General features: G+C 48.8%; 1 protein-coding gene across 1 annotated transcript in view; it reads left to right on the forward strand.

Moving 5' to 3' along the window:
* Positions 1 to 11,953, forward strand: part of HSPB2 (heat shock protein family B (small) member 2) — a 486,398-nt gene extending 474,445 nt beyond the window's left edge. Inside the window, exon 3 of the transcript XR_014949997.1 lies at positions 11,748 to 11,953. The gene's annotated coding sequence lies outside the window, so the exon portion shown is untranslated. The remainder of the gene's footprint in view (positions 1 to 11,747) is intronic.
* The last annotated feature ends 4,091 nt before the right edge of the window (positions 11,954 to 16,044 follow it).

Raw genomic sequence — 16,044 nt, forward strand, 5'->3', positions numbered from 1 at the left:
ACCCACCTGTGTGGCTGAGCAGGAACTGGGACAGGCAGGATTTCATAAGAATGTGGAATCTCAGAATGATTTTGGTTGGGGAGCACCTTAAAAATCATCTCGTTCCAATTTGCCACTAGCAGGGACGCCGTGCACTGGCCCAGACTGCTCCAAGTAGAGCTGGTAAATCCACACAAAACCAAGTAATTCCAAAAAACCTCCCTTAAAACAGAGCTCTGGTGCCAGAGGGGTGATCTGGATGTGCCCTTGTGAAGAAGGAACAGGATCCATAAAACCTGAGAGCTTTCCTCTGGAAATGTGATTTTTCTGAGTGCAGGTCTCCAGCTTGCCATTAGATTAAAAACCACACACGCAAAAAAAGGCTTGGAATTGTGTTTCAAACCGAAATTTTGACTTGACATTTCTGAGCCCTGTAACTCTTTGCCTTAAAAACGACACCAGCACTTTTCATCTGCCTTTAACGTCGGTTTTATACCAATAATTACCCTCACCGTGTAATTAGCTGAGTGTTCTGAAGCTCTGCCTGTCATCACAGAAATGGGGCTGCTCCCGTGAAAGGGTGAACGTTCATGGGCTCTTTTATTGCCTGAAGTCTGAGTTTTCCATCCTTGGCTCGCACGTTTGTTGGTAAAACCATCACATCAGAGGCAGAAATCAATAAAAATTCTAAAGCATCTCATCAGTGGTGTTTCATCGTTATGGTTTTGCGCAGGAAGAAGGAAGGCTAGGTTTGAAAATTCAAATTCCTCGACTTTAGACATTTACCTGCAGTGCAGGTTTTTATTTCAGCTCCATTCCAGGTGCCCTGCATGTGTTTCTGCCCATAACCTCCCTGCATTCATCACTGACACCAACCCAGGCGGGTTCAGCATCCTGAACCTCCAAAATTGCCAAAGAGCAGCAGAAATTGCCTCAATCCCTGCACTTTTATGCCCTCACCGTTGAGTTCTTGAGTGTCTAATGAGGGCTGTGCTCTGAGAGGAAATTACCCTGTGAGCTGGGTAATTCTGGGCAATAAATAGGGGAGCAGGAGGAAAAAGGCAAACAAGGGCAGGGCTTGACACGGAGCTAATGTCAATCCACTGCCTTCCCACCCACCGTGGGCTCAGTGAGAACTGAATTTCCAAGTGTTCAACTCGCTCTGTTTCCAAAGGACTCAATCTTCCTTTTCGACCAATCCTCAAAGGATTTTGTTCCCTTAAATGGGTGAGGAGGGGGAAAATGCAAACAGCCTTTTTTTTTTTTTCTTCAAGCGTAATTTTTAATTACGCTTCTAATTAGAGAGAAAAACTGTCATGGAAATTACATCTTTGAATTGTCACACGCAGGAAGGTGAACTTGGCACTTCTTTCTCTCTTGTTAGCTCCTCTCCTTGGAATTGGGGTGGCTTTTTATCCATGGGGCATTTTGCTGTGCTAATGTAGCCTGGGGAAAAAATTCTGTGCTCAGGATCTGAGGGTGGGAAATTCAAAGCAAATTCCACAAATTGTGCCTTTCTTACCACCGATTTCATCCTTGAGAAGAGAAAAGCTACATATTGTGGATCTGTGTTTGAAGGGCCTTTTTCAGAGGAAATCTCCTCCCAACAACCACTGGGAAAAGGGGATGGGGTTGGATTTACAGCGTTTTCTTCTTGCTTGGGCATCCCCGAAGGGGTTACATGGCCAGGATGCTCATCCCTGGCACAGGCACTCCTCTGGGAATCTGTGCAAAGTTCAGGAGGAGCCCCACCTGTGTTTGCCCAGAGCTCTCCTGCTGCCACGAGCCTGCGCTGCCCTCCCGGAGGAGCCGCTCAGCCCTCTCCAATAAAAGCAGGAAAGGTCAGCGCTGAATGCCTGATGAGCAGGTTCTGCCCAGGGGACAGCAGCTGACTTCGGGGCTCCAACAGCCCCCAGACCTGGCTTGTCCCCCAGTTCTGCCAGAACTCCCAGTTAAAAATGTAAACCCAGCTTATTTAGGGAAAAAACCTTCTCAAGAGCGTTCCAACTCACTAATTCCTCCATTGCCAGCAAAGGGCTGTTTCAGGAGTTGGTAAATCGGGTTTAAAAGGCAAATTAACACTTGGAGATTATCTCCACTCTCGTCTTTTCCTTTTATTTTGAATTCATTTCAGGCTTACCCGCGGAGCCTGCAGGATGTATCACTGCTGCAATCAGAAACCTTATTAAAAAAGAGCGGGATTGAGCTGCTAATTCCACAGAGCCATTCTGCAGATCGCAGCTTGCTTGTAATTCAGATTCCATCAGCAAATAAGTATGATAACAGGCTGCTGTTTATTGAACCAAGAGACAGGAGAGCTCTGTCTTTAGGAGCTGGTGGCAAAGCCGTGGGACTTGGCACGGCTCTTGTCTGGCTGCTGGGCCAGAATTCGGGAAGTAGGAGATGCTTTTGCAGGATGTATCCGTGCGTTTTCCCTGTCTGTCACCTCTTCTGCTGCCTGGTGTCCCACTTCATTCACCAAACCCCCACCTCTGCTTGCTTCTGTCGCTGTCCTGCCACCCTGAGCCCACCCTGGCTGTCAGACAGCCCCATCGATCCCAGTATTGATCCCCATTCCAATGTGATTTCCAAAGAGCATTCCCAGTGTGGCAGGTGACAGAAACAGAAGAACAAACAAGGGGCAGACAAAGGGCTGTTGCCAGCAAAGCCAGCAGGATCTGCCTGTTCCTGGCCGGGAGCAGCTCTGAAATGGCCCAGCACCATGTCCTGCCCCGAGTGGAGCATCCTCTGCTCCTGCACCGAGGGAGAACCTGGAGCATCTTCTGCTCCTGTTCCAAACAACCCCATGCAAACACCAGGCAGGGAGGGAGGAGCAGGGGGTGCCCCAGCTCTGCCATAATTTGCTGGGAGATGAGATGCCCCATTCCCACTTTCCTTGCACTAAAATCTGCCCACATATTGCAGCAAGAAATCCTCGTAAGGCTGAGCAGCACAAATGCTGCTGTAGGAATGTGCCCCCTATTGAAGGAATAAACAAGTTAGCCTTTGTCCCCTTAAAAAGGAAAAAACCCAGAAATTTCTCTCCTCCATTTGGTTAAAAGACACCTCATAGGGCCTTGGGGACTTCAGCTCAAACTTAAGGATAGCCAATTGAACAGAAGCCAAAAAGTCCCACCTAAGCAATTCACTAGAAAAAGAAGAGAACAAACGAAATAATCGCTTTTTTGAATGTTTTAGCAGGAGCAAAAACCTCTTGCCCTGACTCGGTTTTTCTGTGTAAAGTGCTTTTTTCTTTTGCCTTTTATTAAAACTTTTTGTTTCCAACACTGTCACAGGAGCCATCCTGCTTCTTTTAAGCCACCTGAGGCAGCTGAGCTACCAAGGGTGTAATGCTTATCTCTGAGAGTCTGGCTTGGAGAGAAAAAGCGTAATTTGGCGCCCGAACAGGGACTCTCACATGCTGGGCTCAGAAATCCCTGTAAGGCTGAGCAGTGCAAATGCTGGGCTCTGTGGGTTTGGGAGGCAGCAGCCAGCGGGCTCAGTGAGGCACTTTCCTCTCAGATCAGGGCTCTAGAGCAGTGCCTTTCGTTCATGGTCAGCCAGCAGGGACAGCACACCCGCTCCTTAAGGCGGTCACGGCGCTGGGTTCGTTCTGATTGAGGTGTGGAGCCGTCCTGCGGCGGGGCAGATGGAGACGGGCTGGTTTAAAGACATTTCTGATGGCTCAGGTCGTTCTCCTGCAGATTTCTGCCAAACAAATGCAAAAAGGCAAAATCAAGGATTTAGCCGTGGGAAGTGCTGTGTGGCTCTCGGGTTTGTCAGTTTGTCAGTTTGTCCTGAACTGCAGGATTGTAAAGCAGGGAGAGCTTTCCTTTGGCCTCTCAGTGGAGGGTTGATGTATCTTGGAGCACAGATGTTGTTATCTCTTCAAAACCATCCCATTTTTAATCCTGTTTCAGAGCGAGACCTTACGTTCCGTAGAAAGTTCATTCCACAGCTTCCACAATTCCCTTTTCCCACTTGCTCTGCTCCTGCTGGACATTTTGTTTGCCTGTCCTCGAGTAATAGTTGCTGATTGTTTCTTTTTCTCCAGTTGGCTTTCCAACACTAGGGGAATAAATGCAGAGATTTAGGGCAGGATGGGAAGGGAACTAATCACTTAAGGCCTAATTAGCAAGGGACTCTCACAGGGACGTCCTCCCCAGGTAATTGCTGCTCATTTTCAGCTGTGGATACAGGAAGACAAAATTGTTTTAGGGAGATGATTCAACTCCCTGCAAAATCCTGCGAGGAGCACCCAGTGTTTGAGTGGGGAGGGTGGAAAGGAGGGATTTACACAGGATTCTTTAAAAGTGATTAATTACACAGATTTCCCCCAGTCTGAGGGATTTGCCTCCAGCATCCCCTGCTCTCTGTGCTCACCGTGCTGCAGAGTCTCTGGTGCTACAAACCCATTTCCTTCTGGAACATCCCAGAATTATCACCAGGACTGCTCCCATCCTGGCAGGGACCACCCTCAAAACGCCAAACAGAGGCAATTTTGAAGCTGTGCAATGTCAATTTAACTCAGCCACCAGCAGAATCCAAACCATTTGTGTTTATTTACCTCTCTAACTGGCTTTAAAACATTAAATCTGGGCTTTCTCTCCCCTGCAGAACAGCCCCAGCAGTGTGAGAGCTGCACAAGGCATGTGTGCTCCTGCAGCTCATGACTCCAGCACTGTGAGTGACTTGTTCTGTTAGCATGATAAACACATGCTGGAGAGGAACAGCACTAATTATGACCCTGTCACCTTCATCAGCTCCCCACTAATTGTTTTGGCTTTTTTTAATCTCAGTGCTTGGAGATGAAACATGATGTTTGGTTCTGCAAAGGAGTTGAAAAGAAAAGAGAAGAAAGAATTGCATTTTAAAATAGAAGCATCAGGTAGATCTTTCTGTTGGATTTGAAATTCAAATGACAGAAATTATAACTTTTTTGTGTGTTATTAAAATAAGGCATGGGAGGTTTTTAGAGGACTTTTCGGGGACTGCCCAGATCGAGTCTCAGTCCACTGCTTCACCTTGGGTTGTGCTCTCAGGATTCTCCCAGCCCAGGACTGGGGCTCTCTGTGTCACAACACATTAAATCTTCCCTAAATCTCTCCAGGTGCTACCAGACAGCTCAGAAACCTCGCAGTGATAAATCTCTTCCTGATTTTTTGAGGATAAGACGTGATATCTCCTTATTATGGGCTCTGTGGATCTTGGGAGAATAAGGATTAGGATTCAAGCCTGCACCAAAAAAAATAACCCAAAACCCAAACGTGTCTTTTGGATCTCCAAAGTAGCAACTAAATGGAGCAGAATGTGGATTTTCTGCTGGGTACTGCTTGAGAATGATGTACAGGTGTGAAGGGCTGCGTCAGACCTACACACAAAACACCAAATATTTCACAAATGAGAATCAGGATTAAGGTTTGTTTAGGGGAAAAATCTTCCCAGGTGCTCCTTCATCCCCTCACAAGGGGCAGACTCTGTGGCTGCACCAAGACCAGAATTAAACCTGCCAGTGGGAGCCACTGTTGACTTCCATGGCTCAGAAATGTTCTGACAATTAAGATTTGTGTGAAATAAGGGATCTCTGAAAACTCTTGGCAAAGCTTGCAGGATGTTACTCCACCTGGTGAATGCTCTTGAGGTGGAGAAGGTTTTCAGCCACTTGAGAATGTTCCATTTCCAATATTCCCAACGCAGTGAGTGAGGCACAGCTCAGCCTGTGACAGCTCAGGTCTTGTCACAGACCTTCACACAAACTGGTTTTATTTTTTGTTTGACACCATCTCTAAAGGAATATTGGACAAATCCATGGATCTCACGCAGTGCTCACCCTGTCCTCTGTGTTGGGAGCAGGTGAATGTTGTTTTAGTGTCAAGATGTGCATCCCCACGTGCAGAGAGCAGCAGAGCAAAAAAAATCAGTGCAAGGCAAGGCTCTGCCCACCCACATGAGATTTGGTGTGGAAAACGACTTAACTGGGGTGTCCAGGCCTTGGTACAAACACACACATGGAAAAACAGCCGAGGAAATGAAGCCAGATACATAAATATGAATGAAAGACAAAGCTGTGATCAGTCCAGGCTCTGATTTCCCATGGCTGCCCTGAGTAATTTCCACAAGCAGTTGTTTCAGCAGCCTGCGAAAGGAAATTGCCTGGGAAAGAGAGCCTGGGGTTATTCAATTGTGCAGGTTTCTGTTCCACCACATGTTTATAACCAAGAGCAAACGTCCAGGTCTGCTGGGCTGGGCTTTGGGAACACCTGGGGCTGGGCTTTGGGAACACCTGGGGCTGGGCTTTGGGAACATTCCCCTTCAGAGGAAGGGGGATTGAGTGTGGAGGGCAGGAGGATCTGCATCCCTTCTGTGGGTCCCACGCTCCACAGCCTGGGGATGAGGGGCCCAGAGAAGGTGTTGTGTGAAATATGGAATCCCAGAAGGGTTTGGGATGGAAGGGCCTTAAATATTTCCAACTGCACCCCTTGCCAAGGGCAGGGAACCCTCCAGGCTGCTCCACCCAGGAATCTTGCGGTGTCACACAGGCTGGCTGCTCTCAGCTGCCCACAGGAATCCCAGGCTGCTGACCAGGGATCAGGAGCTCCTCTGGATGTGGAGGGAGCATCAGCTCCCCCTGAGCCGGGCGGGTTGGGAGGCAGAGTCATGAATAAACATGATTTGCTCTGCGACTGACGCACGGCAATCAAAGGCAAACTCGTTTAGAGTTTGAAATCCGGACTTTAATTGCCAGCCCACGTTTACCTGGCTGTGTAGGCAGGAGGGAGAACTCTTCACCCAGCTGCATGGGGATGCTGGCTCTTGGGAGGGGAGGAATTGCTGGCAGCTCTTCTGGGAGGCTTCTTTTCATTCCCAGCTCAAAGCACAAGTCCTTCCTCTTGCTTGGCACACAGAGGTCATTAAATAAAGAAAATACTCTTTACATCTGCAAAATAATTAAACAGCAGCCATCCCCATGGCAGAGCTCGGCTCTCAGGCTTGTGGGTCATTATTTCATTGTCTTGGTCACTTTATTTCTCAGTTTGAAAACATTCAGATTATCCAGGGTAATCCAGGAGCGGGGAAAGAAAATGTTGTTCATGGGTTTCTGGCTAATCCAGCCCAAACTGATACAAATACCAAAAGCAAAGCTCCAGCAGGATACTTCCCAGGGATCAGGGAGCTGTTTTCACACGGCCTGGTTGGATGCAGCTGCAGCAAATGAGAAAAAGGGCTTTTGCTCTGCATCATTTTTAATAAAATCGATCCTCGCTCTCAACAAAGATCAAAGAAATCGAATCCGTGTGAGGAGACACTGAGCCCTGCAGGCTCAGATGAATTCCACTCCCTCATCCCACGGCACTGGCAGCACCTCTCCATCCCCATGGAGAGCCAGGCCTGCTGAATCCATCTGCACTTGTGTAACCTCATTAAGCCAGCTGACAGCAGCCCAGTCTATATTTCCTATAAATCCCTTTTCATTGCCTTTGACAGCCAAGCAGCAGAGCAAAGCCATTGTCCCCGATTGATTCACTGAGAATAACCCGTGACTGTGTCCCTGCCCAGGCCCTGGGCTGGGAAGGGACAGGAGATGCTCTGTGATTTCAGCTGAGGGGCTCAGCTCCATTTTCACACCCACGCTGGCAGCAGTGTTTGGTTTTTTGGCCAAACTTTCTGCCCTTCTCTGGGCATCACATCTCGGTGTTCTCTCAGGCACCACTGACCTTCCTTCCCCCTCACTTGGGCTTGGGCTGGCCAAACCTTAGGACCAACTTTAATTTTGAGGTCACAGATGAATGTCAGTTGTGTTGATCCTTATAAAATAACTCCTAATAGCTACTAAAAAATCAACTTAAAATAAAAACTTTTTAGTCACAACCTGGACTTTTTCCCTCTTTGTCTTCTTGCTGGTGTTTAGGCAAAACATCTGTGCTGCCTCTTCTCCCAGCTTGCTTCCCTCTCCCTGCTGTGGATCAGTTCAGCAGCACAGGAGAGCCTCGGCAAGGAGAGGGGAAGATTAATTGGAGACTTAATTCCTTCTTTTTTCATGTGATCAGCTCAGGGAGAGGAGCTCCTGGAGGCCTCGTGTGAATCAGAGTCTGGGCTGGGTTCGTGCCAGGTCCAGGAGGTTTTTGGAGCACAGCCCATCCATCCCAGCCCCTGATCCATCCTTCCCCAGCTCTGAGAGGGGTCCAGGAGGATTTTGGAGCACAGCCCATCCATCCCAGCCCCTGGGCCATCCTTCCCCAGCTCTGAGAGGGGTGGGAAGGGTCGGGGGACAGGGCTGGGGACAGGGACAGGACTGAGGGAAGCTCTCCAAGGGGCAGCAGCCAGCTGGAGCCAGACGAGCCAAGCTCGGTGGCCAGACGGTCGTGGGGGCAGTAAATCAGCCAGAGAGAGCAAGGCACAAGGGAAATGCGATGTGCCTGCAGGAAAGCTGCAAAATCCCAGAGCTGGGAGCGACCAGCAAATGGAAAAAGAACTTTTCCTCCTCACCAGCCTGGCACGGGGCTTCTCTTCGGGCCTTGGCACCACAGTTGCTGCTTGGTGCTGCTGTTGAGGTAGGGACAGGAATAATGAGGTTTTGCCATTAGAAGGTAAAGAATGAACCTTTCTTAACAAGTAGTGGTTTTATTTTATAATTAGGATTGCTAAAGTGAAATATGATTAAAGTGAAAGCTTTTTACACTCTTGGCGTACTATGAATAGTACATGGTAGTAAAACATATTTATAAACAATATCAAGAGAAAGAGAGATAATAAATTACTTTTTTTTTTTAGACTTTTTCCCAAGCTTAGCTTAGTAGAAATCTCTCTTTTCTCTTTAAGTCAATTAAAAATATCTATACCTTGGCACCACAGTTACTGCCTTGGCACCACAGTCACTGCCTTGGCACCACAGTTCCGTCCACCTCTGGCTGCTGCAGACCCAAACTCATTTTTGCAGCTCAGCACAAGGGTTTGGACCCCATCAGAGCCACGAGCATCACTCCTGTGTGCAGCAGTGCCTTCCCAAAACCAGGGCTTTGTTCAGTGAAACATGAAACCAGAAACCTCCCAGGTCCCCACGGGTTCTGCCTGTTGTTCCCTCAGAGGTTGGTGCTGATTCTTCTCTGCTTCCCCTTGATTTCCCCTCGATTCCAGAACACCTGGCTGCTGTTTGCCTGCAGACAGAGGGAGGAGTTACCACAGCTCCCCTCGCCTTATTAATTGCAATTAGTCACCAGATTTTAACAAACCTCCTGCCCGGGGCTGGCACTCTCAAGGGACACTTCCTTTAAATGGACAATTTTCAGTTCTGCCAATCTCCCGGAATCTCCTGCGTTCCGTGGCCACTCCAGTGGTGCTAAAGGTTTATTTTAAACATTTATTTTAATTGAAGAGCCCAGACTGACTGCAGCCCAGAGCAGACAACAATAAATCCTCACCATGGTGGTTAAGTGACAGGGGACACGGGGAGGATGTGGCACACACACATCACAGATTCCTCTGATTTCCCTTTAATGTTGAAGAGTTCTATCTGTTCCAAATGTGTCCCAGTGCCATCATCCCAAGAAATTTCTTTTTTAATTGGTTAAATATTTGTGATTTTTTTTCTCCTGCAAACACAGAGATCCATGTACAACCGGGTTTTAATTTCCTGTGATAATGGCCCAGGAAATTTCTGTCTATAAGTTGAGCAAATATTATTATCCCAGCTGAAAGGGTCCCAGGAAGGGTCAGGCTGGAAGGGGCTGCCCGGTCCCAGCTCCCTGCTCATCCCAGAGCTCAGAACTGTGTCCAGGTGGCTCTGGAATATCTGCAGCAGGGAGATTGATGGAAGCACTCCCCATCACTGCAGGGACGTGCCTCTGGGACAGCCCAGCTCAGGCAAAGTCACCTTTGCTGCATTAGCAGCGCCATGAATTTCCAACTTGCCCAGAGCCACTGGGACCCCGGGTTTGTTTCCTTCATGGTGAGAATTCTGAGTGGCTGGGGTGGCATTCCCACGTGCCTGGGGTGCTTTCAGCAGGTGGATTTGTGTCTGGGATAGAACATTTGGGTGTGGGATGGAGCATCCTGCGAGTAGGGCAGAGCTGGTGCCTCTGTCAGAGCAGCTCCCCGCTCACCCTCCTCCTGGTCACTGTGCCACCCCATAAGTGTGTCCCTGCCCCATTCCCAGCTCTGTGTGTCCCTGCCCCATTCCCAGCTCAGATTTTGTGTCCCTGCCCCATTCCCAGCTCTGTGTGTCCCTGCCCCATTCCCAGCTCGGATGTTGTGTCCCTGCCCCATTCCCAGCTCAGATTTTGTGTCCCTGCCCCATTCCCAGCTCTGACTGTGTCCCTGCCCCATTCCCAGCTCAGATGTTGTGTCCCTGCCCCATTCCCAGCTCAGATTTTGTGTCCCTGCCCCATTCCCAGCTCTGTGTGTCCCTGCCCCATTCCCAGCTCAGATGTTGTGTCCCTGCCCCATTCCCAGCTCAGATTTTATGTCCCTGCCCCATTCCCAGCTCGGATGTTTTGTCCCTGCCCCATTCCCAGCTCGGATCGGGGTTTTCCCTGTGCAAGGCCCTGTCAGGAGTTGCTCTGTGTCTCTCCCCTCGTGGTGCTTTCCCCAGGATTGTCTCTCTCCCCATTTCCAGCTTTGCCCAGCAGGACAGATTTGCTGTCTCTGCCTTGTTGCCACGTCCAGGCTGGGACAGAACAAACCCAAGGGAGCCCAGCCCAAGGAGAGGAGCCCAGAGGAGCTGAGGAGCTCCAGAAACACCAACCTAATGGGCTGGAAACCACAGACAGGCACTGCCAAGCTCCAGATAAAATCATTTCACATAAACAAGGGCTCTGCCACAAGGGCTCCAAATCCCACGCAGAGAGGACTTGAGAAGATTTTTTTTTATCCTTTTTTGCTCAGTTTAACTCCTCCCCGGCACTTTGGTAGCGGTGACATGGAGACAAGCAAGTGTTTTATCTCTTGGAAACCACTCACATCCTCCCTCACCTCCCTGCTCTGTCCACAGAGCTCCAGCCCCATTACACACACGATTTATGGCTGTGCTTCTCAGCTTTAGGCTGCCAGCAACTTCGGGAGGGTTATTTGTCCTTAAGTACTTGTAATTCTTCCTCTGCAGGAGCATAATCAGTCATTATCAGCAGCAGTTTCAGGCTCTAATCATAAAGCTGTTATTTCTGCTTAATCCCAACCTTGCTAAGTATTAATTTGATGTTTAATCCCCCTGGTATCTGGCAATATTGTCCTGTTATTATTGTTGCTATTGCTGTTGTTTATGTGACAGTGAAAAATCAGCACTGTAGGAGTCATATCCTTAATTATTTGCCGTTCATTTGCCAAATCTCAGTTGCTCTCTTGCCACCCTGAGTCCTGCAGGCTCTCAGGGCAGTGTCACCCCGAAGTGTCACCCCACGTGTGGTAAAAGGGACAGGAACACTTCTGAGGAGGGAACAGCTACACCCCAGCCTCACTCTGCTCTTTTCATCCCTCCACCACCCTTTAAACACAAACAAACCAAATAACTGCAAACCTTAAGCTGTCAAACTTGAGGTGACAATTTATCAAAGGCTGCAGGGCTCACCTGCAGAGAAGTGACAGAGCCACTGCAGGAGCTGCAATTAGCAGGGATGCCATCATTAACCAGGAATGACCTGCTGGGATCAATAGAGCCATTTCACAGCTCTGGGGCTGGGGAGGCTCCTGCGGGCTGGGCTTGCCCACGGGAAATGCTGGGATTTGTCCCGAATCAGAGGCCAAAAAGCTTTTTTTGATATGGTGAGGTGTTACAGTGAGCTCCTGGGCACTCTGTGCCCCCTTCCCCGGGACCCTGTGACTCTGATCTGATAACCCTGGACCCTCCTTCCTGCCCCAACGGGAGAGCCAGGGAAGCCCACCCTGTCCAAAGTCTGTACAGACCCCTGACAATTCCTGTTCATCCTCTTTTGCCCCTCTCTCCACATGGACACCACAGAATAAAGAGAGCTGAACCAACGTATTTCGGGGTAAGAGCCTCTTCTGGAAATCTTTGCCATCTCCTGATATTCCTCCCCTCACAGCCTCGGATCTCTGAGCTAGCCTAGGATATTCAGGGGGCTGAGAGGGGGGAAATGTCAGTGATGCTCTGGAGATGCGGCCAGCTTGGCAAAGTGAGTGTGAGCGCAGAGCTGAGGAACAAAAATCCACCCCCAGGGACCTTTTGGGAGCTGCTGCTCCAGCCCTGCCCCTCAGCATCCCTCTGCTCCTCAGCCTCTCTGCTCTGCTGGGCAATGCCAGCCCCTGTGCCAGCCGGGCTGCAGCAGCCAAAGTGAGCACAGGGAACGCACCGGGGACATCCACGTTCCTTTGCACAGCAAAACCATGTGGCAGCACATTTCTCTCCCTCTCAGGATTCTTCATAGAGGCGCACAGAGAGAAATGAAAGAGAAAACAATTCCTATTTCTGCTCCTTGTTTTTCCCATGTGGAATGTGTGTGGAGAATTGTTTACCTGGGGTGATGCTTTGTTGGATTCTGGTGAGGATTGTTTGAGCCTGGTGGCCAATCCAACCCACCTGGGGCTGGGCTCTCAGAGAGGGTCACAAATTATGGGAGAGTTAGAGTCAGAGAAAGTAGTATTTAGTTTTAATATCCTCCTTTTATATAGTATATTAATGTATTTTAGCATAGTTATAATAAAGAAATCATTCAGCCTTCTGAATTGAGTCAGACATCTGCATTTCTGCCCATTTACAAAAACACTGCACATTTATTTTCCCTGCAAACCCGTGGGTCCTACCTGGGGCTGGGGGAGAGCAGCCAAGGCACACAGGGCTGGGCTCTGCTTTCACTGCTGGGCAGCAATTCCTGGTTTCCCTGGCAGAAAAAGGTGATAATTGTGATGCCACCCGTGCCCGGGGGCACCGAGCACACCCAGCAGTGCCAGCACAGCTGGACACGGAAAGCAGAAGGGCAGCAAGGCCCTTGGGATGAATTATTGCAGCTTTTGTTCTGTGCTTCCATGGCAGGGAAGAACAAGCCCTCGCTCCCGGCACTGCCTCAGTTTTCAATGTATAACTCTGAAAGCTTAATCATATTCTTTTCACAAAGCCTTATGGTTTATATATATTTGGGTTTTTGTTACTCTTTTGTATTCACCCTTTTCGCTGTCAATTTAAGCTTAATATTATTAAAATTGCTCTGGCTCGCTCTGCTTAAAATTCTGCAGTTACAGGATTTTTTGGGAAGAAGAAGTGCTAAGTCAAACGCTTTCTCCTATTTCTTGTTTGTCTTTAATGACTCATTAGATCATCACCTCTGAAATGAGAAAGCAATAAACCTGCTCTGAGGAAAGCCTGGCAGGCAGCTCTGGAGGCTGCTTTGGCTCTCTGGGATGGGAGCGGGGCTTTTTTTGGGACACAAATCCCCTCCAGAGGTGGCTCCCGAGGGGATGTCAAAGGGCACGGGCCACAGTGGGTTAAAAACATCATCCTGCTGCAGGAAGGGTCAGAATTCTGCTTTTTTTGCTGGCTGAAAGGGATAAAGCTGCACTCCACCTTGCCCAGGAGGGATCAAAATTGACTTTTAAAGGGAAAACCGGAGAGCTGCGGTGGGAGGGCAGCCCTGGTGTCACCGGGGATGGGGGATGAGGGCTCCCTTTAGTGCAGAAATCCGTGTGAGCTGCGAAAATGTGGGTTTTTAAATTTAATTTTGTTTTTCCAGAGGGCGGCGAGAGCAGCATCCCTGGACCAGCAGCTGCTGCCGTGTGCCCGGAGAAGCTGCGAGAGGGGGACAGGGAAACAGAGATTTTCCAACAGGACAAAATTCAAAAGCCTCCCTGAGCTCCACAGCCGGTGCCAAATCCTCCCTGGGCCGTGTTGGGGGGTCCAGGCAGCCCCGAGCTGGAGCCCCCCGGATGCCGAAGGGGTACCCAAAATTCCTCCTCCTGCCCCGAATCCCCGCAGGGAGGAGCAGCAGGCGGGGCGTTGCGAGCGCGGATGTAGGACGGTGGTTTTCGGTGTTTTTTGGTGTTTTTTGGTGTTTTTCGGTGTTTTTTCCCCTCCTCGCCTGCGAGCACCGGGCTGACTCATCACCTCGCAGATGAGAAAAGCGAAAAATTCCCCCGGCCTCGGGGAAAATGATGTTTTCTTCCACGTGCGGAGCATCTCTTTGTGGTGCCGGGCTGAGAAATGCGAGCTTTGGCTGCGGCTCTGTCCCAGTGCTGTGTTTGGGGTGATTTCTTGGCAAAATGCTTCTCAAAAATTGAGTGAGCGAGTGGGTGAGGGGCGCTGATGCTGATGGGGTGAGGATGTTGTGCTCGGGGGTTCACTGCCCCGAGCCCTGCCGAGCTCCAGCTGCTGGAAAGCCGAATTAATGAGTTAGAAACTTCATTATCCGTGTGCTAGCGTGGCGTCTGCCGGGCTTTATGGCTACGCTGAGAGCCGTACAACAAAAGGAAAAAAAAAAAGTAAAAGGGAAAGGGAAAGGGAAAGAAAAAAAAGAAAAAGAAAAAGAAAAAGAAAAAGAAAAAGAAAAAGAAAAAGAAAAAGAAAAAGAAAAAGAAAAAGAAAAAGAAAAAGAAAAAGAAAAAGAAAAAGAAAAAGAAAAAGAAAAAGAAAAAGAAAAAGAAAAAGAAAAAGAAAAAGAAAAAGAAAAAAGGAAAAGTAAAAAAAAATTAAAAAGAAAAAAGCGGGGAAGGGAAGGGAGAGAAAAGAGAAGAAAAAAGAGAAAAGAAAAGAGAAAAGAGAAAAAAAGAGGGAAAGGGAAAGGGAAAGGGAAAGGGAAAGGGAAAGGGAAAGGGAAAGGGAAAGGGAAAGGGAAAGGGAAAGGGAAAGGGAAAGGGAAAGGGAAAGGGAAAGGGAAAGGGAAAGGGATATATTTGGGGTGCTGGAACCTCCTAAAATATGGGGCTATTTTTGAGTCACAACCCTGTCAAGCCAAGCACCTTCTTAGCACAGCACAAAATCTCTGCTGGGCCTCAAGGGGTGACACAGTCCCAGGGCTCAGGATCGTTGTTCTCCCATTCAGGCACTTCCTAAATGAAATCCCTTTTATATTTTTTTTTCCCTTTTCCAGTCATCACGGGCTGCTTTGCAAACCTGAGCACTGCCGAGCTGTAGGAAGCTGCGTGCCCCGGGAAAGGCTGTGATTCCCGAAGTGCTGCAGAAATGAAACAGAAAGAGAAATGTGGATTTTTTTGTTTGGTGTTTTTTTTGTTTTGGTTTTTTTTTTTGTTTTGTTTTTTTTTTTTTTTTTTTTGAGCTTTAGGTGATCCTTCAGGCAGATCTCAAGACCGCTGCTTTGAAGTACTGAGGAACTCCCCACTGTGAATTTATGGGAGGAAATAAATAAGAAAGGTGAAGGAAATAAATAAGAAAGGTGAAGGAAAGGCAGTTTTGGTCCTTTACTGCCTGAATGTCGTGCCTCGCAGCTGGGAAACACTGGCATAAGGGGAGTTATTTCTCTGCCAAGATGCATTAAAGGTGTTTCACTTTGCAGCCTGGAGAAATGCAGAGAATTCCAGGTGGGAAGGGGGTTCCTGGTGCTAAAGGAGGTGTCAGGCTGTGAAGGGCACCAGGGAGAGCAGCTTAGGCCTGGGCAGGAGCTCTCTGAAGCAATTTCCTCTTTGACCAAATCTATATTTTCTAATAGCTTTTCATAACTTTGTAATTGCAGGCAGCGTATTTATTTACATAAGCCGTGGCTGTAATTACAGAGAATGCAAATGTGTCATTATTTAATTAGGCTCCATAATGAGGCGGTGGGAGGGAGCTCGGGGCAGATGTTTTTGGTGAGCAGCACTGGCCGAGGCTTTGCCGTGGAGGGGAAGAAAGTCGGGATACAGGAGGGTGAAAGCAGGAGCTGAGAACAGGAAAAATGCTGCAGCTGCCTGGGGAAACCTCCATTTCTGTCCCAGAGGAGGAGGCTGGGGTTTGCAGCCTCTCACTGGAATATCCCAGACCGAGGCAGGAATATCCCAGAGCCAAGGGATGGATGGAATTATTGATCTGCTTGGGATGAGTCTGGGAAGGAGACAGGAGCTGCCTCAGAGCAGGAGGCAGAGCGGCCTGGGGGATGTGCCCTGGCTTTTTAACCCCTTCCTGATGAATCT

The sequence above is a fragment of the Lonchura striata genome, chromosome 24 (assembly GCF_050655825.1).
Source record: "Lonchura striata isolate lonStrDom1 chromosome 24, ASM5065582v1, whole genome shotgun sequence".
Taxonomy (NCBI): Eukaryota; Metazoa; Chordata; class Aves; order Passeriformes; family Estrildidae; genus Lonchura; species Lonchura striata.